At 42.9% G+C, this 23821-nt stretch overlaps 1 pseudogene; it reads right to left on the bottom strand.

The window, feature by feature from the left end:
• Positions 1-14197: 14197 nt before the first annotated feature.
• Positions 14198-14906, bottom strand: LOC147441614 (uncharacterized; annotated as a pseudogene).
• Between the last annotated feature and the right edge of the window lie 8915 nt (positions 14907-23821).

Genomic DNA, 23821 nt, shown 5'->3' with positions numbered 1-23821 from the left:
GTAAGTGTTACTATCTTGCTAGCTTTGAAAACTCAGATAATAGGTTTGCTAACTCAGGTAGAGTCTCTGCAGCCTGATCAAAAGTCAACTCCCATTGCACACTCACACAGAGGTGTTTCTCCTTGATCCACAAATGTCTGTAATTATTAGACAAAAGAATAGTCCATCTGGGACCTTTGAGAGCTGGTTTCGCCACTGTGCTATGCTGGAAGTTACTGTGATCATCTTCCCATATGAGAACAACCATCACTGGAGTCTCATATGCGTTGATGTTGACCAACCAGCAGTGTGGGTGTTCAATTCAATAAAAGGAACCCACCCTGAAATTAGGCTGTAAGTGTTTTGTGTCAGAAAGTGTTTATTATAGATATCCATGTAAATTTGAAGCCTCATGCTAACATCTTGACATTGCCTTGTGCAGTTGTATAAAGAGGTTGTTGCTTGCCTATGGCAAGCTATGTGGAAGGTATGAACTATACAAGGCCACAATCAAAGAAGGACCTGTCCCAAATCAAACCGATGGGAATTCTTGCGGCTGGAGATGTCTTCTCCATGCAGAATATGTCCTGCAAAGCTACTTTGCATTAAAACCTTTCATGACTAAGGTACCCATTTTGCAATGCATTCAGTTAGTTTTGGTTTAGTCTATAAAAGAATTCTCATCATGTGGTCTTTCAATTTTGCAGAGTGCTTTAAAAAACTACACATATGATTATTTGCAAAGATACCGGGTAAGTTTAATACAACACCTGCTTACTATGTCTAGCCCTAGAGAGCTTGAAGATAGCGGCTTGGATGAGCGCACTATTGATCTTACAAAACATGACGTGCCACCACGACAAACCCCTACATCCGATACAGTGGAATCGCATCGGGCCGAGGGTGTCATATCAGCAGAAGATCAAAGAGTCGAGGATGAGGAAAGGACAAATGAGCATATGGAAGCTGCTAAGGTTCAACCGGAGGAGACAATGAAAGAGCCAAGTCAGCCTGTGGAACAGCCAAAAGAGCCTATGGCTGAAACCGAAGATGAGGAAAGCAGGCCTATAGATGAGCAAAAGGATATGGATGAGGAAAGCAGGCCTAGGGATGAGCAAAATGATATGGATCAGGGAAGGATGTATGAGGCAAGCCGATCAACCTTGAATCAGGCAGAAAGGGCCATGGGGGAGACCCCTGATGAAGATTTGAATGATGACTATGAAGATAAAGCGGAGGAGAGCAACAACGACATGAACACTACAGAGACCCAGTATGGACCCTTGCTACCTGTAGATACGGTTGTTCCGGTAATGTCTATTCAAGTATGGAAAAATATGTTCAGCTTCTAACTACTTATATGTACTTGTCAACTTTTACAGAGGTTGATTATCTTGGACGTCAATGGATTGCTGCTGATGCGGGTGCCTCTCGGTGACAGAGGACCCTTTGAGGATTTGCAAACGTTTCGGATGGGAACTTGTCGAGTCGTGGTTCGTCCAGGAACCAAGGAGTTTATTGAGTTTCTTCTTCCGCGCTTCAGAGTTGGCATATGGTCTTCAATGCAAAGGCAAAACTTATCGCCACTAGTTGCAATAGTTTGCAGTGTATGCCAAGCTCACATGTCAGATTTTGCCTTTTTGTATGATCAAAGAAAATGCGTTACTGTTGAGGGCCACTACCACCCTAAAAAACCAGGATTACCTCTTTTGTACAAACCGTTTAGCCAAATCGGTGTACCCTTTGATGCAACTAATACACTACTAATTGATGATACTCCCGAAAAGGGAGAACTAAATCCGCCGGGAACAACTATCTCACCACCTTCTTTCGAAGGGCATTCCTTCGATTTTTACCTTGAAGACATTCTGATTCCATACTTACAGAAATTGTATCTCAGTCCATTGTTCACGGACGAGTTTGTACTTTCTAATGAATTAAGATGATTCTTCTATCTGTCTTTGTCTTGTCTAACATATATATATATATATAATATATAGACAGAGAGAGAGAGAGAGAGAGAGAGAGAGAGAGAGAGAGAGAGAGAGAGAGAGAGAGAGAGAGAGAGAGAGAGAGAGAGAGAGATTTGACGTGGTAAAGAAATGTATTTCAAGCACACTTTTTCACAGGGCACAATTGAAAAATGAGATCAATAAACTTCATATCTTGAAAGTCATTTGTATACACTTGGGTTTACAAGAATATCTGTTACATTGACACTACTTCAACCCGACCATCCAACTCTTTGCACAAAATATCTTTTTCTCTTCGCCGCATCACCTTACGGCCAGCTAAGAAAAAGGAAAAATCTGATAGTTCCTTGTCCATTGACTCTTCAATGATGTCATTTCGCAAATGCTGAAGACTGCATAGCTCCCTTATTGTAACCACCAATAGTAGGCCATTCTCTTTATCAATCACTTCCACATCCACAGTAGGATTATCTTCCAAACCTGCAGAAACTTGGTCCATAGGAATGTACTTACCGTTTAGCATTTGTGATCGCATATACCAAAATGAGAGTAATAGTGATTGGCTTGCAATCATGTACTTGACAACTAGAGTATCAAGCGCGACCTCGCACCGTAAACCAATCTCTTCCTTTGCATACCATCCTTTGTCAAGAAGTTTGTCACAGGATGACTGCTGAAATGACTTGCACATGAACATAGTTTTTGTAACTCTGATGTTGTAGCTATGAAACAGCTCTATGAAGAGTGCAACAGGACAAAAGTTTGCAATTCGAACCAGTTTGGTAGGAATAGAGCTACGTAGAGACCTTTGTATATCCTTGTAGAGCTTACTTCGCATTGCCTCCACCATTGTTTCCTCGGGAACTGGCCAGTCCACAGTGTTCCAATCGGTCGGTAGAGGCAGTTTCACCAACATGCCATTCTTATTGCCTGAGCTGAGTTGGTAAAAGTGGTCATAAAAAAAGATTCCCTCATCAGCCAATCTTTTGCTGCTCCTCTCTGAATACTGTAGAGAACCAATATGGGCATGTACAACATGGAAGAGGCCTATTATGCACTCCACAGGCTCCCATTGCTCATAAGAAGAGGGATAAACATCTGCAATATATATAAGAAGAGTTAAACTAAGAGTATCAATAAGTACAAATGACAAATCTAATGTAATTGAGTTGTGAAGAGTAGAGACATTACTCATAACAAGCGGGAGAAACATTGCAAAATATATAAGAAAAGTTATAATGAGAGTATCAGTAAGTTCACATGTCAAGAGTACTTACAATTGCAACGTGGTTGATGTATATTTGATTTCCACCGTTTGCTATCACCTCTGGATGGGTAAACACATGCTGAACAAGAACTTCCTTTACAGATCTTTTGCCGATCTCAACTTTGAAATCCAACACCCTGGCCTTCCATGCTGAGCGGTAAACGTTGATACCACTAAACCTCTTGGGTCTTCTTGGTTGCATGAGGACCCATGAACCTTTGTTTATCCTTTGTCCAACCCATTGGTTGTCTGCACTTATTGAAGCTGGTATTGTAATTGAGGATATGCTACTACTTGGCCTTCTAGGCAAAGTGCCGTTGTTGTTTGTTGGTGTGAGAGACAGTAAACACCTTGAGGCTCTTGGGCGAGAAGACGTGGATGCCATAACTCTCAGAGAAAAGCTTTAGTGGAGGGAGATTCACTTTGAAAGCATTCTAATGGAGGGAAAGTGTTTTAAAATTCCAATATCTTGTGCGGGCTTAATGGTCACCCTCCAGTACGTTAATGACCATGAGAGAATATCAGAAGTGGGACCACACGCAAGCACCTAAAAGCTCGGTAAAAGTAAGGAAATTACTATGCTACAATCCTAGTTTCGTGAAAGTTTTATGCTATTTTCCTATTTTTTGAGTCTTTCCAGGTACTTTTCTACGTAACGTAGCCTTCATGCTCATTGGACGCGCTCTATTTTTCTCTCTCTTCATATGGCCCTCCAAATGACCTCCAAAATTTCCTAATGTATGGATGTGTTGGCAGAGTTGGAGGGAGATGAAGCTCAAGAGTTTTTTGATCGTATGGTCATTAAACTAGCTCTCACTACAACATATAATCTAGAAGGTAATGGGAAAAGTGAAAAAGGACATCCACCTATTGTTAAAGATTTAGGAAAGGTCTATCAAGGGCATATTGGTGATTGGCCTAAGCTCTTACCATTTGCTTTATGGGTTGATCACACTACATGTAGTTTTGTTACAGGTTTTATGCCATTTGAGCTGATGTACGGGCAAAAACCCATTATTCCTACAGAGGAAGTGGTTATGACTTGGACTATAATGCCATGGGAAGAGGGTATGTCTATAGAAAATTTGCTTGCTCTATGTATTCGCCAACTTGAGAGGCGTCAAGAAGATATTGAACAGGCTAAAGAGAAGCTTAAGGAGGCAAGGTTGAAGAATAAAGCAACATTTGCTGGAAAGAACAGACTACAACCTTATGCTATCAAAGACGGTGAGACTGGGTACTTGTTTATGACAGTAGCTTGGAGAATCAATATACTGCTATGCGGAAAATGGTTAAACGGTGGTTTGGACCATATATGGAGCTTCATGTTTTTGATAATGCCATGGGAAGAGGGTATGTCTATAGAAGATTTTCTTGCTCTACGTATTCGCCAACTTGACAGGCGTCAAGAAGATATTGAGTAGGCTAAAGAGAAGCTTAAGGAGGCAAGGTTGAAGAATAAAGCAACATTTGCTGGAAAGCACAGACTACAACCTCATGCTATTAAAGACGGCGACTGGGTACTTGTTTATGACAGTAGCTTGGAGAATCAATATACTGCTATGCAGAAAATGGTTAAAGAGTGGTTTGGACCATATATGGAGCTTCATGTTTTTGATAATGCAACATATCAATTATGCAAACTTGATGTCACTGTGCTCAAGGTGCCTATTGCAGGAAAATGAATCAAGCTATTCAAGATTCGAGAAGGGGAGATTGTTCTTGAAGATCTCAACTCAAATCAACCTTAGAAGATAATGTTTTGTATGCATCAGACGATGTGTTTGGTGATGTTTTTGATGAAGTTGATTAAGTGCAATTGGCACAGATCGGAGACTGTGCACGTTCAGAGGGGGTGGATGTCGTGCAGCTCCGCTTCCATGGAGAGAAAGTGAGTGGAGGGATGTAGATTAAGATTAATTGAAGGCTATGTATTAGTGATCAGTGGCCAGGTCTTGATACCAAGCCAACTTTAAGCTAAAAGTATGCCATATGAGACTCAGAAGGTCCAAAAGTTTCCTTGTTAATGCTAAAAGAGAGTATTCTTGAAATGGTCATATCTTGGATTTTATTATTAAAATTGCAATACTTGAAGTGCTCTACAGGCCTGTCTTTACGGCTCATCAAACGGAACCCCGGTGAGAAAGTTATTGCAGTTTAAAGCTGGAAGTGGTTGCAGATCTGAGACGGACAGGGAAGATAGGGACAGATGGTCAAAGGTGGTTTCAGTGTATAGATGCGTAATGCTTGATTTATGGATCTTGTTGGTATTTTCAGATCGGCAACGGGAGCCAAGGTGAGAGAGATATTTGTAAAGAAAATTTTGGCGGGGGCCGATTATGTGCCTGCTCGGCAGCATGAAAAATTGTTCCGTCTGTTTTTTGTTTTTTGCCTCGACACAGTTTGAGAAGGTAATATACATCAAGTGATATTAGTAGGAATCGGTGTTGCTTCAATCGGAGTCCTAGGCAGTGAGATATGGAAAATGGAATTCTAGAGCAGTTGAGGTTGAAGTGGTTACATGTGATTTTTTAAAGTTTTGATCGTCTCGGATTGCAGGCCCGACAAAATTGAAATGGGGTGGTGCCTACGTGGACCAGAGTCAAGAACCAGGTCTATAAGCATGGCTTTACAGATTTGCAAGGGGAGTCCTAAGTAGATGATTATGGCAGGAGGAACTGGGCAATAAAAAGAATTTTTTAAAAGCCAATTTGGGGAATTTTGTGAGGGCTTAAGAGTTTGGGACGTCCCTACTGCTACCACGTTGTGACGTGTTTTGGCAAAATGGTGCGTACCACCCCAAAGTCTTTGAGATATGTTTTTTAATGCTTTTGGGGGCCTTATATGTAAATAAAGCATGCTTGTACAAAGTGTACAAAGGCGGTGTGTGCCAGCTGTCTCTACGCATGCAGGCCAGTTGTGCGGGGTACATAGTTTTGCTGTTTTTGTACATAGAAGTGTCGAGAATTCAAAGTGTGAGTTAGTGCTTTAAAAATATGAGCAAAAACTGAACTTTTATCAGCTTGGGGTCGTGAGTGTTGAGGGATATTCAGCTGTGAAGAAGAAACTATGTGTTGCTGCAGCCTGCGGTGAAGGGTGGGGGTTTTGGTGTAGAGGTGCCCCTCTTGCCTTGCGAGAGCCTGGTGTGGTGAGTTGAGAGTGTCTCTCTCCTAAATGGGCTGATGAAAGTGGGTGCTTAGCTCTGCATATTGACCTCTCTTCATCTTGGTTTGAGGTATGGCAGCCATGTTGTTTGTGGTTCCCTTTGGTGCAGCTAGTCAAGGGTAGACTATGCGCTGCAATTCCTTGCTTGTACATACGCAAAAGGGAAAGGTTTTCCCAAATTTTTCCATCACTTTTTCTGAGTTTTTTTTCTGAACTTTGTGGGCTTTCAAAGTGAGCTTGATTTGGATGGGTTTTGGTCAAGCTATGTGTATATATAAGAGCGCCTGTGGAGTCCCTACTAGCACATGGAAGGGCGCTTGAAAAGAAGTGAAGCTCCTGGTTTTATGAGGAAAAGTGCAGAGATTTCCATTGTTTTTCTTTACTTTTTTACTTTGGTTTTCTTGGTTCCCTTGCTTCCTTTGGTGCATCCAGGTATAGTGGGAGTTGTAGCTGTGTAGAGGGAAGCTAGTCGAAGCTAGTCGGGGCTGAGTGCGAGTGAGGCTATCAAAATTCGTGAGAGAATATCAGCCCATATTATCTTGAGAAAGATATACTCTTCATCCTCTTTTCTTGGTGTTGGTTTGAGGTGTTGTAGAGGCCAGCCCCCCAATCCTTCACAACGTGGCGAGGAAGTGGGGAAGAAAATCCCACATGCCGAATTGGACAGCCGGATAATGGGCTATACATCCCAAAGCGTGTCATTGTGGGTAAGCAGGTGGAGAAGGGAGATTGCTCTCTTGTGGGGCTATGGCGGTCACCTGTGGCGGTGGACGAGCGCTGCATTGGTGGTGCTTGATGGCGCGCAGGGCGCGTAGCGGTGTTTTGGCGAAGCTCTGGCGACATGACAGTGAGCTGGTGGCCGATGGCCGGCAATGGGTCATAGCTGTGGATGACTTGGATTTGTTGCCAGCTAGAGGCAGTTCGCACCGGCTCACCACAGACCCAATCTTTTGAGAGCAAGAGGGGGCCTCACTAGAGATATCGCTAGTGCAAGGGACCCTCCCCGCGGTGCACAAAGTAGGAAGAGAGAGAGAGAGAGAGGAGAAGTCACCCCCCCCTTAAGGGGAAGTTCCATATGCAATGCAGGGACAAGTGTCCGGTGCCCTATAAAGGGTGGAGCTTCACATGCAATAAGGGGACTTAGCAAAAAACAAGCAGATGGGCTATAAAATTTTTTAAAGCCATTTTTTAGGTTGTTGAGGGATTATTGAGCGGAGAGAGCAAGATCAACGAGAGAGAGGAGATCAGAGAGTTTTTTGGAAGGGAAAGAAGCTCAAGAGGAGGAGTTCTTTGAGAGGCGGAGCCGGCGGCATCATATGGATTTCACCGATCACATCAACTTACACTTCCTCTACGTATCTCCCGTGGCTAATTTCTCTATTTACCTATCATCAGCCGAGTTAACCCATTGTAAGGGAGTTTAAACTCCATATTCTACAAGTTAATTACATTATGGTGCTGATAACGATGCCGCTTGGTCAACGTGCATCTTTTCTTGTTCATGTTAGCATATCCTTCTGTTTTCATAAATAATCTTATTTCAAGGCAACTTTTGGTCTACCGTACGGTGTGGTGCTTCTTCCTCTCCTCACTTTTCTCATAGCTAGCAGCCCCCAGCTCATCTTCGAATCCTTAAACCCTCGACAATGTTTTGAGATGTAGCTCAAACAAGGCTTCCCGTCTTCTCGACTGTACCCTAGCCGTCCTCTTATGCTTTGCAAACAACTGGTGATTCCTTCTCCGCCTCCTTAATCTACATTTTGTGAGGTTGTCCCAACAACTCATAGAAGATCTGATACCAGTGTTGTGTGAGTTAGGGAGGATGGTGACGTGCAGAAACCATGGCGACCAGAACCAGAGAGAGAGCAGAAAAAGAATCGACATAGCAACAAGGAAAAAGAAACGCTATATTATAATTTAAAACCACCTTATACATATATAGAGCAATCTTGCCATGCAAATTTCTAAAATGTATCTGCATGCCTTATGAGGCATTTCCCACGGATGGATACCGACTAGGGCTTGAAACCTAATGTTACCATATACATGTGGTAGTGATGTGTGTGAACACACTAGGACCACCGGGGCATTTTTTCCCTCTTTAGGAGGTTTTTTCCCCGGTGCATTGTATATACGCCCATCACTCTAGGGCTATCTATCTTTCCATTGCACACTAATTAACACACTCTCTATTGTGTGCCTTGAGCTTCCTTCGTCTTCTCCAAGCTGTGTGTGTTTCTCTGCAACCCTAATTCCAACAATTGGTATCAGAGCAGGTCACGTCCTCCCGGGCTTAGTCGCCAACTGCTCCAGCACACGCCTGCTCACTTTCTCCGATTTCAGTGAGCTTTGGCAAGCATTCGCAGGTCGACAAATACTTTGGGCAGAAACGAAGAGCTCGGTCTGCTCAGAATTTTGATTTGGGCTCATTTCGGCCTCCATTTCCACTACATGCAGTACTGCACAGGCTATTTCGTCATTTTGTGCAGAATTTATGTCAGTGCCGTTTTTTGCATAGCAAGTGCCTTATAGTCTTCTACGGTTTGTGCTATATAGCACAGGTTGTTCCCGCTCCGTTTCTCCTATTTTCAGGCAGTTTTCACATCAAGTGCAGCATTTACCATGGCTGACAACAACAACACAGATGTGTTCAAGATGTTTGCTGCTGAGGACAGGTTGGATGGGGACAACTACCCTATGTGGGCTTATACGATGCAACGTGTTCTTGTGTCAAAGGGTGTCTGGAACATTGTGCAAGGAATTGCTGTATGTCCTGGTTCTGAGGATGTAGGCGATGTTGAGGATGTTGCAGGTCTTGCTGCAAGGATTGCAGCTGTTAGAGTTGTTTTGCCTACGGCAAAACAAGCTCGTTGGGATGTTAAGGATGCGCAGGCTCATGCATTGATTGCATTGTCTGTGAAGCGCACCATTGTTCCTCACATCCGTTCAACAAAATCTGCAGAACAGGCTTGGGATATTCTAGCAGGTCTTTATGCAAGCCGCAATGAGGCTAAAATTGCTTTGCTGCGTAAAGAGCTGGAGTCGAAGATTATGCATGAGGAAGATGATATGGACACTTTCCTTGCTAGTGTCATTATATCAATGAGCAACTTATTTCTGCAAGTGAAGTTATTTCAGATAGTTCCCTTGTGCAGACTGTTCTTGATGCCTTACCAGATTCTTACCAGACTTTTGCTAGTACTTGGAGACTTATGACCCAAGGAAATCCAGAAGTTGTCAAGTTTGATGCATTATGCACATTGCTGTTGCAAGAGTCACTTTCTAGAAAAAACAGGACTAGAAAGCGTGCACTTGAACATGCTTTTATTGCTTCTCAAAGAAAGGGTGGTAACAGCAATGCAACCACTTCTTATGGTTCTGCTGCAAGTGGCAAAAATTATGTTCCTAATGCTTTTGCTGGCAGCAATTCGTCTCGAAATTTTGGTGATAAGGGCAAAAAGAAGATGCGTTGCCATTATTGTAAAGCCAATGATCACTTGATCAAGTCGTGTCCTAAGTGAAGGCCAAAGAGGCTAAGAAGAAAGAGGGTGGTTCCACTGCAAATGCTGGTTCCACTACAAATGCAGCCATTGTTGAGTCTTCTATGAAAGGAGACTGTGTTGCTGATGTTGATGCAGAATGGGCTTTTAGCGCAGAGTGCACTTACAATCTTGCTGTCCATGATGCATGCTTGTCAGTTGCTGCAGATTCACATGTGTGGTATTTCGACAGTGGTGCTACAAATCACATTACCTCACATCGTGAATTGTTTACCTCTCTCGAGTCTGTCCCTCATGGGAATTCAGTCACTTGTGCCAACAAAGCCTCTTATCCAGTTCAGGGAGTTGGAAAGATTGTGCTCACTGCTGCTAATGGCAGTTCCTTCACACTTGTTGATGCACTTTATGTACCTGGGATCAAGAAGAATCTCTTGTCTGTATCTGCACTTGCTAGACTTGGACTTGTAGTCAAATTTGTGGATGACAGATGTACAGTTCATGATCTCATTTTTGGTGATGAAATTGTTGCATCTGGCCTTTTGTGCCGTGGGCTGTATAAGCTCACTTTGTATGACAAGTAAGGACAAAATTTTACAAATGCTGTTGCAGATTCAAGGGCTATTTCAGATGCAAAACTTTGGCATGCACGTTTTGGTCATCTGAATTTTGCCAGTTTGCTGCGTTTGCAGAAATCTGATATGGTTGCTTGTTTGCCACCTCTTGAAGCACCTGTCAAACATGTTTGTGAAGGCTGTATTTTGGGTAAGATGCAGCGTTCTAAATTTCCAAAGGATGGTTCAGTTCGGGCCACATGCAGGTTGGAGCTTGATCATAGTGATGTTTGTGGGCCCATGCAAACTCCGTCCTTGGGCAATTACCTGTACTTCGTGACTTTCATTGATGATTACTCCGGGCATGCATGTGTATTTCCACTTAAAGCGAAGTTCGAAGTTTTTATGTGAGTTTATGCACATTGCTGTTGAGGAGCCTCTGTCTTTTGATGAAGCACAGAATTCAGAAAATTGGATGGCTGCCATGCAATTAGAATATGATGCACTTATAGAAAATGGCACATGGACTTTATGTGATTGTCCTCCTGGAAAAAAGGCCATTGGTATGAAGTGGGTTTACAAGTTGAAACGCAAGCCGGATGGTGAGATCGATCGCCATAAGGCTCGACTTGTTGCAAAGGGTTATGCACAACAAAAAGGCATAGATTATGAAGAGACTTTTGCTCCCACTTTGTCGTATGACTACTGTGCATTTTCTATGTGCATTGGCAGCTCATTTTGGTTGGGATGTACATCAATCAGACATCGTTACTGTTTTCTTGAATGGTGACATATTTGAGGAAGTTTATGTAACGCAGCCTCGCGGTTTTGTCATAAAAGGACAAGAGGACAAAGTGTGAAGATGTAAGAAGGCTTTGTATGGGTTGAAGCAATCTTCTCGTGCTTGGTATGAGAAAGCTGACACTCATTTGGTTAAACGAGGCTTTCGTAACAGTCAAACAGAAAGCACATTGTATGTAAAGTGTGAGGATGATGTATTTCTCATTGTGGTTCTTTATGTCGATGATTTGCTGATCACTGGACCAAATGAGAGACATATTGCTGAATTTAAGGCTGATTTGAATGCTACTTTCAAGATGAAAGATTTGGGACTGTTGCATCATTACTTGGGTATACAGTTTAAGCAGTGTGATGGTGGTATTGCCTTGTGTCAGAAAAGTTACATAAAGACATTGCTATGTAAGTTTGGACTTGAGGATTGCAAACCTATTGCCACTCCCATGGAAACAGGTTTGAAGTTGAGTCTACATGATGCTGGCGATCCTGCTGATGTCACTCTTTACCAAATTGCTGTTGGCTGCCTCATTTATGTATGCAACACGAGGCCAGATATTCAGTTTGTAGTCTCACAGGTCAGTAGATTTATGCATAGCCCAGGGTCTAAGCATTGGCAGGCTGTCAAGAGGATTTTCCGCTACCTTAGTGGCACTTTACATCTTGGCTTGTTTTATCCCAAGGGGGGATCATTGCCGCCAGAACTTACATGCTTTTTCGGACTCAGATTGGGCTGGTTGTTTTGACACGCGAGTGTCCACAAGTGGTTTTTGTTTCATGCTTGGCAGTTCATGTATATCATGGTTGAGCAAGAAGCAAGCTACTGTGGCCACTTCGAGTTGTGAGGCTGAGTACAGGGCAATCTTCACAGCTACGGTTGAGTGTGTATGGTTCAGATGCCTTATGGCTGATTTGGGTGTTGGACAGGACACTGCCAACGCTATCTACACTGGCAGTCAGAGCGCATTGGCAGTTGCAAGGAACCCACGTTTTCATGCTCGCACAAAGCACATTGAGGTGAATTACCACTATGTGAGGGAGAGGCTCTCAACAGGGGAGATCAGCTTGGCTTATGTGCCAATACAGGACAACCTTGCAGATCTTTTCACAAAGGCATTGTCTCGTGAGAAGCTTGAAGCTTTTCTCAAAGCTTTGGGCTTACTCCCCTTTGTGGACTGATCCTGTCCTCAGGGCATGGCACTTCCCTTTACTCATGTGCCAGCTCTCGTTCACCGCATCACTCCAGGGGGGATTTGTTACCATATACATGTGGTAGTGATGTGTGTGAACACACTAGGACCACCGGGGCATTTTTTCCCTCTTTCGGAGGTTTTTTCCCCCATGCATTGTATATACGCCCATCACTCTAGGGCTATCTATCTTTCCATTGCACACTAAGTAACACACTCTCTATTGTGTGCCTTGAGCTTCCTTCGTCTTCTCCAAGCTGTGTGTGTTTCTTTGCAACCCTAATTCCAACACCTAACACACTCGCCAAGTGTTGGGGGGATCCCTCCCCCTTTTAGATTTGAACAAGAGAAAGTGATATTGGCAAGCCCTTTGCGCCGTTGCCTCTCTCTCTCTCTCTCTCTCTCTCTCTCTCTCTCTCTCTCTCTCTCTCTCTCTCTCTCTCTCTCTCTCTCTCTCTCTCTCTCTCTCTCTCTTTCCCCCTTTTCTCTAGTGTCCACAAATAATGACCTTTAAAGGATTCGACACTCTTTTAAATTCCTACCTCTGCCTAGATTTAAACTTGTCTCAAACAATTTTATTTTTTATTTTTTGCAAAACTCACAATTGTGAGTGGATAATATTAAGAACATCAGAATTGTGAGTGGATAGTATTAAGAACATCAAAAATATACACCAACCTCGAGCTCAGACCGAGCCTTGAAGGTCAAAGGATTACAAGTTTTCTCCTTGATAGAGAAACCACTCCTAGGCTTTACTTATTACAAGATCTCATCATGACATGTATTGTTCTAGACCAGTCCTCTGAGGTTTGTTTGCCTCCGATCCTCTGGATCATCACTCTGCTCTCTTGTATGATTTCACAAAAGCTTGCCACAGCCAGATCCCCCTCAAACATGCGGTGGTTCCTTGCTTGCCAAATATGGTGAAAGAAGTAGTACCTAATTATTTGAGTGCATACAAGAAGAACAGGACTTCCCAACCTGTTACTACCAAAGAACAAATCAGTCTTGAAGAACTTAAATTGCCATGTCCTTTGAATCCACTTGCATATTTTCCTAGCCATGCCACTGATTGCCTGGCATCCCATGAACAGGTGGGCTAGGTCTTCACTAGCTATTCTGCACCCCGAGCAACAGTCGGAGCTGATTCCTCTTTCTTGTATCTTTACGCCCGTTGGTAGAGCCCCCCACATCACTTTCCACAGAAATATCTTCATATACTGAGGCCACCTTGGCTTCCAGATGTCTCAAACAAAACTTATGAAAGTCACACGTTTTGATCTAAAAATTTAAAAAATCCCTCAAATTTTTATATGAAATTGAGAAACTTTAGGTTGGGTTTCAGATGGAGGGATGTTAGGCAAGAAAAAGTGCAGCATTGCCATGTCTTGTGACCATTGCTTCTCTCTCTCTCTCTCTCTCTCTCTCTCTCTCTCTCTCTCTCTCTCTCTCTCTCTCTCTCTCTCTCTCTCTCTCTCTCTCTCTCCCCCCATGCGTACATACACACGTGTGCAATCCTTAGCTCAAAGTGTCTCCCCACCCTTTTCAAAGGATGGTATCTAGCACTAGGTATGGCGTCATACGACAAGTTTCCTTCCCTCTAACCTATTCTTAGAGGAAAAATGAGGATCAATGGTAAATCTTCGTAACTAGAGTGCTTCGTTAGCCGCATTTGTATTGGATTGAAGTGAGCCCAAGGGTAGGAGAAAACAAGAACCCAGAAGAGAGAAGCTTGAGAGAGAGAGAGAGATTTGTGCTTTGTATTCCACAGATCCTATCATCTTAAGGTGACATAATCCTGTGTGTGACCAACAGTTATAAGATGCTCAATTTTGACCCAGAAAATTAATGTACAATGCGCAACGGCTTGTTTCTAGTAGAAGCGCACACGCAGCACGCTTGTGCCTCATTCCTATTGGGGATGGCGGGAAGACAGCCCCTTAGAGCGAGGAAAATCCAGCGGTGGTTGATGTGAAAGTCTGCAGCCCAACCGGCACACCATCGTCTAGCATCGGATTCTCCAACCCACTGAGGAGAAAGCAAAGTCCTGACTGTGCTTCCGTCCTTCAACTAAGTAAAGTTTGTCACTGCGCTCAAAGTGAAGCTACTCTCCCTCCTCTCCCTCATCATATTTCTTTTTTTCCCTGTAAGTTTCCTTGCAACTCCCTGGTGTAAGTTTCTTTGCAACTCTAGGACTTGCGTAAACGAGTCCATTGGTTAAGGAGAGGAGAAGACCCCAGCGTGCTCTTTTTGAATCCAACATGAACTGGCATTTGCCATCGCCACTATCGAGTTGTCGAAGCTTGAGATGGATGTAGATGGCAAGTGGATATCACGCTTTTGGGTATGTTGCTTTGCCTGCAATGCTTCTGGAGTGAGATGACAACCTAGAGAGGATACCCATCAAAAAATTCTCGTGCTATCACGATGGCACTACATTTCGCATCTGCTGGAAATAGTCTAGAGCTTTTTGGCTCTGTTCTCATTGTGCACATCCCACAATCAATGCATTTGAAGAGGCAACATTTTGGATAAGAATCTCCTCAAGGAATTTTTGTGCTTTCTCAAGCGCACCACATTTGGCGTACATATCGACCAAGACTGTGCCAAGCACTTTTTCCAATAGCCTCTGACAACATTTGGAGGGACACTCTGAGCTCGCATCCTATAGAAACAATTGAATGTATCCTCATCACCTTCATGTTGAGGGTACCCCACTAAAATAAGAGAATTCCATGCAAATAGCGGCTTCCTTCATGCAAACCTTAGTGGCTCTTAGCTCACAGAAGCAACACTACCATGCCAACAACAACTTTGCTCAATTATATTTTATATTCCATCTTTAAAGAACTCTTTTAGTGGTAGATGATGCATATTTTCATGGCTCTGCCTGTTTAATGGAGTGTGTTGTGGATGCAGATGCAGATTCACAGGTAGAAGCTAACCAAGTTGGAATTCTAATCAAGAATATCTATGATATAAGTACAAATTGTGAAAAGGTTCATGCTAACTATGTGGTTACAGAGGGTGCAGATGGTATGCCAGGTTGTCAACCAAGGTGGCAAGATAACCAAATGCTTGCTATCTTCTTCAAGGGGTATGCACAATATGGATTTTTTTTTGCATTTTTCTTTTCATTGATTATGTCATGGAGTTTATGGTTACCAGAAAAAGGGAGTAGCTGCTCTTGTATGCATGCTAAAGGTCAGATTGTCTTAATTACCAATCACCAACAGGTTTTGGGATCTTTCTCTTAATTCGGGCAAATTTTCCTACCTTGCAAAGATTACAGGTGGCATATGCTCAGTATAAAGTTTGAATCAAGTGGATCCAAAAAGTTTTGGAACCAGATTCCATACGGATGCATGTTATTGGGACCGAGCTATGATATTATTTTGTGTGAAGTTTACAACGTGTACACACATCATAGACTTTTGCAGTAGCAAATGTTGGCAGTGTTTTATGAAGCTCCAATACTTGACATGTTTCTTATTTTTGCATTTGATCCAGGAGGGCCAGATGATCTCTCTGACTTGGGGTAAGGGTATGTCTATGTGCCACGCCATAGGGACCATATTATGTACATGAGACATATGCTTCATTCGTTCCATTTTCTTTATTTGAGATGGATATATACTTACAAAGAAGCAGGTTCAAAGAATTTTTTAGAGCATACCTATAGAGGGGCAGTGATTAGGTGGCTATATGTGTAAGCTTGCAAGTACACATAACAATTGGCACATGTCGAGCAGGTTCAGAGGGGGGCGTGTAGGGGGGGGGGGGGGGGGGGGGGGTTGTCATGTTGCTCTTCTTCCAGGGTAGGAAATAGGGCCAAAGCATGTAGACCACGTCAATTTGAAGAGCAGGGAAAAACTGATATGCTCAACATTGCCTTTGTTGGTATGCAGGCTAAGTATGGAGAATGGCACTGCTTTAGTCAATATTTCGGCCAAATTGACAGCCTGACAATGCTTCAATTGATATACTAGGTTTAGCCATGATAGAAGAGCTACATACTATTATAATGATATGCGATGGAAAGGACCTTCTCCAGATGCTTTATTTATGCTTGTGTCTTGAAGGAAAGCAGCTTTACGAAGCCGATGACATGGGCAAGAGAGGATATTGCTGGCTCGATGGGGACTATCAAAGGAACATATTGTGTTAAGAAAAGCTTTGGTCCATATATATGCTTAATGTGGTGCTTTATATCCAAAATTTCATCACTTGAATTGCCTTGATTGCGACGAGCTCTGGTAGAACATATTGTGCTTAGGAATACCTTGGTTGGGATGATGTTGTGCATGGCAATGTTTCGTTTGCCTTGGGTTTTGGTGGACATTGCGCAGAGGAGGTAGAATACATAAATGCATCAAAAAGGAAAACGTTGCTGGAGTCAACTGCAAGCAGGAAGGGCGGTACAGTCACTACTTCACGGCTTGCATGGAGGGGAAAGCAACAAGTGGTGCGAGCAGGGCCAGCAAGGCATGCATGAATAATGGGTCTCCAGGAGCAATATGAGGGAGAGCGCTGGAAAGGAGGGAGCCATTAGCGTTATATTACAGAGGGGAGGAGCTCGAAGGCCAGGGAGAGAGTCAGTTGAGAGGCTCACTCTGGAGCCATTACCTGCACAGTTAAAAAGAGGGCCAAGGGGGACAACGGCTTGAGTTAAAAGAGCACTGCAATAAGAAGGTACGGGCATCTGTGCAGGGAGGAAGCAGAGAAGGGGGGTCGCTAGAGTAGGGGGAAAAGAGGGAGGCTGAGACCTCGTGTGTGGCAAGCATGGCCGAGTGGATGACAAGTAGGGAGGGCAGTGAAAGCCGCAAGATGCTGCTGGAGATAAAGGAAGAGTGTGTCGGGCTGATCCTGAGAAAGGGAGGTGAGAAGCCGCCAGTGAAGAACATAGGAGGACTACTTTGCAGAGCTACCAAAAGCAGAAAGGGGAGTACGGGCCTCGGGAGTCTAAGCCGAGCCGGACCTTTGGGCACTACAGAAGAGGAAACGCCAAGCCATGAGGGAGTCGCCATAAGTGTTGGGCGCAGGGAGGCCCGTAGATGTTTACTTCGTTAGTTAAATCCCGCTACATGCTAACGAAGTTAAAATAGCGAAGACAACAGCCACGTGGGTTAACGTGGAGCCAGAATTGCGTTTTGGCCTCCTACGCTAACGAAGTAATGAAGCAAATGAACCGAACATCCATGTCCGATGTTCAAAAACGTTCAAAAATCTCTGAGATGGAAAAATGGAGATCAGTATTATCTACGTTTCATTTTTCCCCTAAGCTTAGAATGAAACACATTATTTCCTCAGGCTGATTTGTAAGGGGCCCATGTATCTTTTTTTCTTGTTAATTCAAATTTTCTCCGCCCCCCCCCCCCCCCCAAAACCCCCCCCCCAACCCACAAAAAAAAGAAAAAGAAAAAGAAAAAGAACAAATGTTTTGTACTCATACTATACTATGCAATTTATGCATTGCTACGTGCAATTGTTAGAAGTCACATATTCAACGTGTGACAAACATTCACATGCACTCTTTCGCAATCACAACGTTTGTTCAATTAATGGCACCAACAAGGTGTTCGTTGAGCAGTTGCACGTTTTGGGTACTTTTACATTGAATCTTTAAGATTCATTGTATCTGGACACCCCGAAAGTTGGACATAAAAAACTCATGTATTTTGTTTATAATAATATTACTATGACTCTAGCTTTACAAATGAGACTAGTAGCTCTCTTAATAAACAGAGTTCGATTGAATTGTCTATGCGCCTATTATGGTTGTTTGTAACCTAATGAACAAAGGATGGTTTGCCAGAAAAAAAAAAAATCTCTAACTTGACGGAAAAGGGCACACTTAAGGTGGGTTTAGACAAGGCCTTGGAACATGGAGTGGAAGGGGAGTGTAATGCAGGTGGATGGTAGCCATTGGAGAACACAAAAACTCAATCTTCTAGACTCAACTCACGAGTTTGGCGAGTCCCACTTCCCCCTTTTTGGCCTGCTAAGGAAAGGCCTTAGTGTTGGGCTACCTTGGGCGTCCTTTAACAGATGTCCTCCACGTGGACGGCCAACTCTTTTGGAGGTGAGAAAGGCGTGCAGGAACGTGAGCCTCTGCAGTTGCAGTTGCCGTCAGACGTCCACTCGCGAGCTTCACATGCGCTCAAGCCTCAGAGTTTGAGCTTGATTTTCTGCAGCTGTCCAGAGACGACGCGTGTGCTTCAATAACTGCAGCCAATGTCCAGACCCTCGAATCTGACTGGGCCTCGATTGCCTGAGAGAGAGAGAGAGAGAGAGAGAGAGAGAGAGAGAGAGAGAGATCACCTCAAAGAGACAACTCTCCATAGCTGCCGCCGTTGTCCCCTCACTCCTCGCGATTCGCGAGCTTGACGTGCACTTAGAGCGATCTTCTCCAAGCTGTCCAGTGCTTCAATGAATGTAGTCAGAGTACAGTCCCCGATATCTGTACGCTATTGCAAGTGTCCAGATGTGCTTCAATGAATGCCTGTGTGTGTGTGTGTGTGTGTAAGAGAGAGAGAGAGAGAGATCATCTCAAAGAGAGAACTCTTCATAGCTCTGCCGCTGTCCCATCAATTTACCTCTAAATTTTATATTTGAAAGTGTGAAAACCTACAAAATTTTAAGAAAATTAGTGGGAGTTCAGTTCCCTTCAAATTTTGTCAATTTACCTATGTTGTTGGCCTGCTAAAGCATTGGCCTTAGTGTTGGGCTCGCTTGGGCGTGCTACTACCTATGGCGTCCACGTGGAGGCCAGTTGCGTGTGAAATTTTATAGAGCCTTAAAGGCTTAGAGCCAGTCCACTGTACTCGGCGACTGCGTCCAAGGTTCGACAGTCGATGGAGAAGCACTGGACGGAGTTGCTCTTTGCGAGGTGGCGAAGGGCGAGGGAGCTAGTCTTTTCGAGTTTGACCGTGTCAGTACGGCTGCAGAGTTTGAGGATGAGCTCCTCGAGCTCTTTCTCTGCGAGTACTGTGCGCACAGTGAGACTGGGTGCAATTGATTAGACTCGACAACGAATTGCACCACAGGGATAGGCTCCACAAGTACTCCCTTGGAGGCATGACAATACACGGGCTCCACAAGCCTTGGTATAGAGGGTTGGTGATGAGTCGATCAGGCGATTGGCTGTGATTGTCTCAACTTAATACCATGTCGTTTTCAATTTTGAAAACGCTATCAACCTCAAAAGAGAGAGAGTCTTTCTAAAATGGAGTTCTAGCCTATTTAATGCTTAGATCTTTGAGGACCGTTTGTGTTAGTGGCTCATGGTGAAGTAGAGAACGAAGATGAAATTCATTACGTGGCCATCATCCCCAATATTAAAAATTAACAAGCATGATGTACTCTCTCTCAACTTAATACCATGCCGTCAGTGTTCCAGTAGATAGGTTTTACATGGGGGTTTGGTTCCAAGGTCCACCACTTGTCCAAGCTAACTCTATTGAAACATAGAGAGAAGTAAAGGTCCACCACTTGTTCAAGCTAGGGTCCATTGAAACATGGAGAGAAGGATGCTCCACCATTTGTCCAAGATATGCTCCATTGAAACATGAAGAGAAGTAAGCTACATCATGTCTCCAAGATGCTAGGCTCCATTGAAATAAATTAAACCCATCAAATTTCGTACATGGGGGGTTTACATTCAAGGTCCACCACTTGTCCAACCTATTATCGCTAGTAACATGAGTGGTTTGCTCTCAAGATTCACCACTTTTCCACTCTATGTCATTATATTAAGAATATCTGGGTGTTAAGGTCCACCACTTGTCCAACCTATAAGGCTATATCTTAAAGATTATTCTTTCTCATCACTTGGAGTGACCATGATAGGTTTTACATGGGGGTTTGGTTCCAAGGTCCACCACTTGTCCAAGCTAACTCTATTGAAACATAGAGAGAAGCAAAGGTCCACCACTTGTGGAAGCTAGGCTCCATTGAAACATGGAGAGAAGGATGCTCCACCATTTGTCCAAGATAGGCTCCATTGAAACATGAAGAGAAGCAAGCTACACCATGTCTCCAAGATACTAGGCTCCATTGAAATACCTTAAACCCACGATATTTCGTACATGGGGTGTTTACATTCAAGGTCCACCACTTGTCCAACCTATTATCCTTAGTAGCATGAGTGGTTTGGTCTCAAGATTCACCACTTTTCCACTCTATGTCGTTACATTAAGAAGGTTTGGGTGTTAAGGTCCACCACTTGTCCAACCTATCAGGCTATATCTTAAATGATATTTTTTCTCAGCACTTGGAATGTGCATGATATGTTTTACATGGGGTTTTGTTCCAAGGTCCACCACTTGTCCAAGCTAGATCTATTACATATATATTATACATACAATATTCAACTAGATTCCCTACCTATCATGTCCAGTAGAATGGATGCTCCTTGCTTTAAGGTCCACCACTTGTCCAACCTATACTTGTCCGTCTTAGCTTAATATCGTGCCGTCTTCAATTTCCAAAATTCCGGTTGAGCAAGGGGAAAAGGAGAAATTCCGCCCCAAAATAGAGAAAAATAGTGTAAAAACCTAAAAAAGTAACCTAATTTTCTAAATTTTCCTCTTGGAAAAAATAAGGAAAGACATTTTGTATGTTTGAGAAAATGTTTTTTCCCGAACATTGCATGCCGTTTTCGATTTCTAAAATGCTGTCAACCTCAAAAGAGAGAAAGTGTTTTGCTGCAGGTAGTGTTAGGGAAAAATGTGTCACAACTGAATACCATGTCGTCTTTAATTTCCAAAATGCCGGTTGAGCGCAGGGGGAAAAGGAGAAATTCCGCCCCAAAATAGAGAAAAATAGTGTAAAAACCTAAAAAAGTAAGCTAATTTTCTAAATTTTCCTCTTGGCAAAAATAAGGAAAGACATTTTGTATGTTTGGGAAAATGTTTTTACCCAAACACTACATGCCGTTTTCGATTTCGAAAATGCTGTCAACCTCAAAAGAGAGAGAGTGTTTCGCTGCAGGTAGTGTTAGGGAAAAATGTGTCTCAACTGAATACGATGCCGTTTTCGATTTCGAAAATGTTGTCAACCTCAAAAGAGAGAAAAATAGTGTAAAAACGCAAAAAATAGTGCCTAATTTTCTAAAATTTCCTCTCGAAAATTTTTGTTAGGGAGAAATGTGTCTCGACCTAATACCATATCAATTTTGAAAATGTTATCAACTCCAAAAGAGAGAAAAATAGTGTAAAAACCCATCAAAAAATTAGCCTGGTTTTAAAAATTTTTCGGCATTTTTGACATTCGAAATGGTATGGTGTTAACCCGAGGCACATTTTCCCCGAATACTGCTCGGCAATGTTGAGGCTATGGTACGAAAATATTTCAAGAGGAAACTTCAAAAAATTAGGCTGTTTTTAAAAATTTTTACACTATTTTTGTTTATTTTGGGGCGGCATTTCTCCTTTTTCCATGCCCTCAATCGGCACTTTTAAAATTGAAAACGGCACGATATTAAGACGAGACACATTTTTCCCGAACACTAGAGAGGAATTTCAAAAAATTAGGTTACTTTACAAAATTTCAACACTATTTTTTGTCTATTCTAGGGCAGCGTTTCTCCTTTTTTCCAAATACTATCATGCCCTCGAGCGGCATCTTTGAAATTGAAACCGACACACTATTAAGATGACACACAATTTACGACGAGCACTGGTTTTCGGAAATCCTTTTCCCACCAAGTGCTCAGGAAAAATCATTTTCTCGAGCATGCAAATTTGTTTTTGCTGAGTTTGTCGAGAGAAAATTTTAGGCTCGTTCATTCGCTATTTCTATGGTGTTCAACACATGAGCATGGTGGGAACCCTAGACCACCAACACACACTTGTCCACCAGTTCATTAATCCCTTTGAATTTGATGTCACCTCTTGGATGTGTCTAAATGTATCAAATCCATTTATGTGTCAAATCCATTTGATAGATGTGATAGTAGGTTAGCTTTAAGACATAGTGAACCATTGAGAAAGGCAAGGGAGCTTGTAGTATATAAGTGGGCTTGCTGCTTCAAAAATTAGTTCAAAAACATCCCTCTCCCTTAGTGATCCCAAGATGCTTGTGATTGTGTGAAGTATTATTTCTATGAACTTATTTATTCTTTAGCTGAAGGATGTTCTTTACCCTTTGCTTCTTTCGAACACATCAAGTAATAATTGTGTGAACATTATTTACCATCCTCTCTTAATATGGCTGCCTCTTCTTCCTCGCGAAATCCACTTGATGGACATTACGATGGCTACGATGACAACGTCGAATCCATGTGCGATGAATCTAGTGATGTTCGCTCGATGGAGTTTGAAAATGGTGACTCAATAGCTTGCTAACTTATAGAAAATGCTTGATATATGCTTGGCAATAATGTGACTTTCCTTTTTGTTTTTACAGAGTTACACAAGATAGTGCACCGTGATACAACTGCATCATTTTTGGGACCCGATAGTGCCCTCGTTCTTGATCGCGTGTCTCCACTCCGCACAAGGAGCGCTTCGAGCCTACCTAAAGTTGATGTTTCTTCTTCTCTTGGCGTTGAGCCCAAATCCCTCAAGCGTGTGGAACAAAGTGGTGCAATAGCACGTACACTTTCCAAGACGTGCAAGGCAACAACGGAACTAAGTAAGACTTTCTTGCACCGCATAGATATTCTACTGTTGTATCCAACCCTTACGAGTTTTCTTTTTTGTTGTGGCAGCCAAATCTTTATTGGGGGGACCACCACTTGTAGTTGCAAAACAAGAGAGCGTTGCGGAGGGTGCCAAACTAGAAGCACATATTGCTACTGAGTCTTGCCATGAGAATGTAATTCCCGCTGGTTCATTTTCTCTTGTGCCTTATATTCCCACTAAGATGCCTCTATTGCGCATTGTTGACATCACTGAAACTTGCCCTCGTTTCGCATTCGAGGGGTGCATACTTAACCGATATGGAACCTACAAACAAAGCCCAGAAGTCGCTAAGTATATGCGTTACCTTAAGACAGACCTAGTTGATCCACTCAACACTGACACCATCACTTGTGCTGTTAGCGATCAATTTATTGAGCAATTCATTGACACCCTTACTATAGGAGACTTTGTACACATTGAGAATGTAACTGTTAAAAAAAAAACTAAGTTAGATGGTTGCACATCTCCTTATGTACTATTTTTCAATGCTTCCACAGTTGTAGAAAAAACAAAGCCTTTTGAAGTCAGTCTTAGTTTCTACCCAGAGAGCAAAGTGCGTCAATTTTTGGATGAGGCATAGTCCTTGCATGCACAAGGCACCCGTACACACTTTGGAATTGTAGCTTTTGTTGTTATACAGGGCCATGCTAGCACTTCAAAAGCTGGTCTTTCCCAAGGTGATCTTGTTGTTGCAGATGGGCCAGCGGCTGAGGACC

This window comes from Adiantum capillus-veneris, chromosome 15 (genome assembly GCF_014529385.1).
Source record: "Adiantum capillus-veneris isolate H3 chromosome 15, ASM1452938v2, whole genome shotgun sequence".
NCBI classification, from domain to species: domain Eukaryota; kingdom Viridiplantae; phylum Streptophyta; class Polypodiopsida; order Polypodiales; family Pteridaceae; genus Adiantum; species Adiantum capillus-veneris.
Note: the sequence above shows the minus strand (reverse complement) of the source record. Positions and strands in the feature narration are given on the sequence as shown.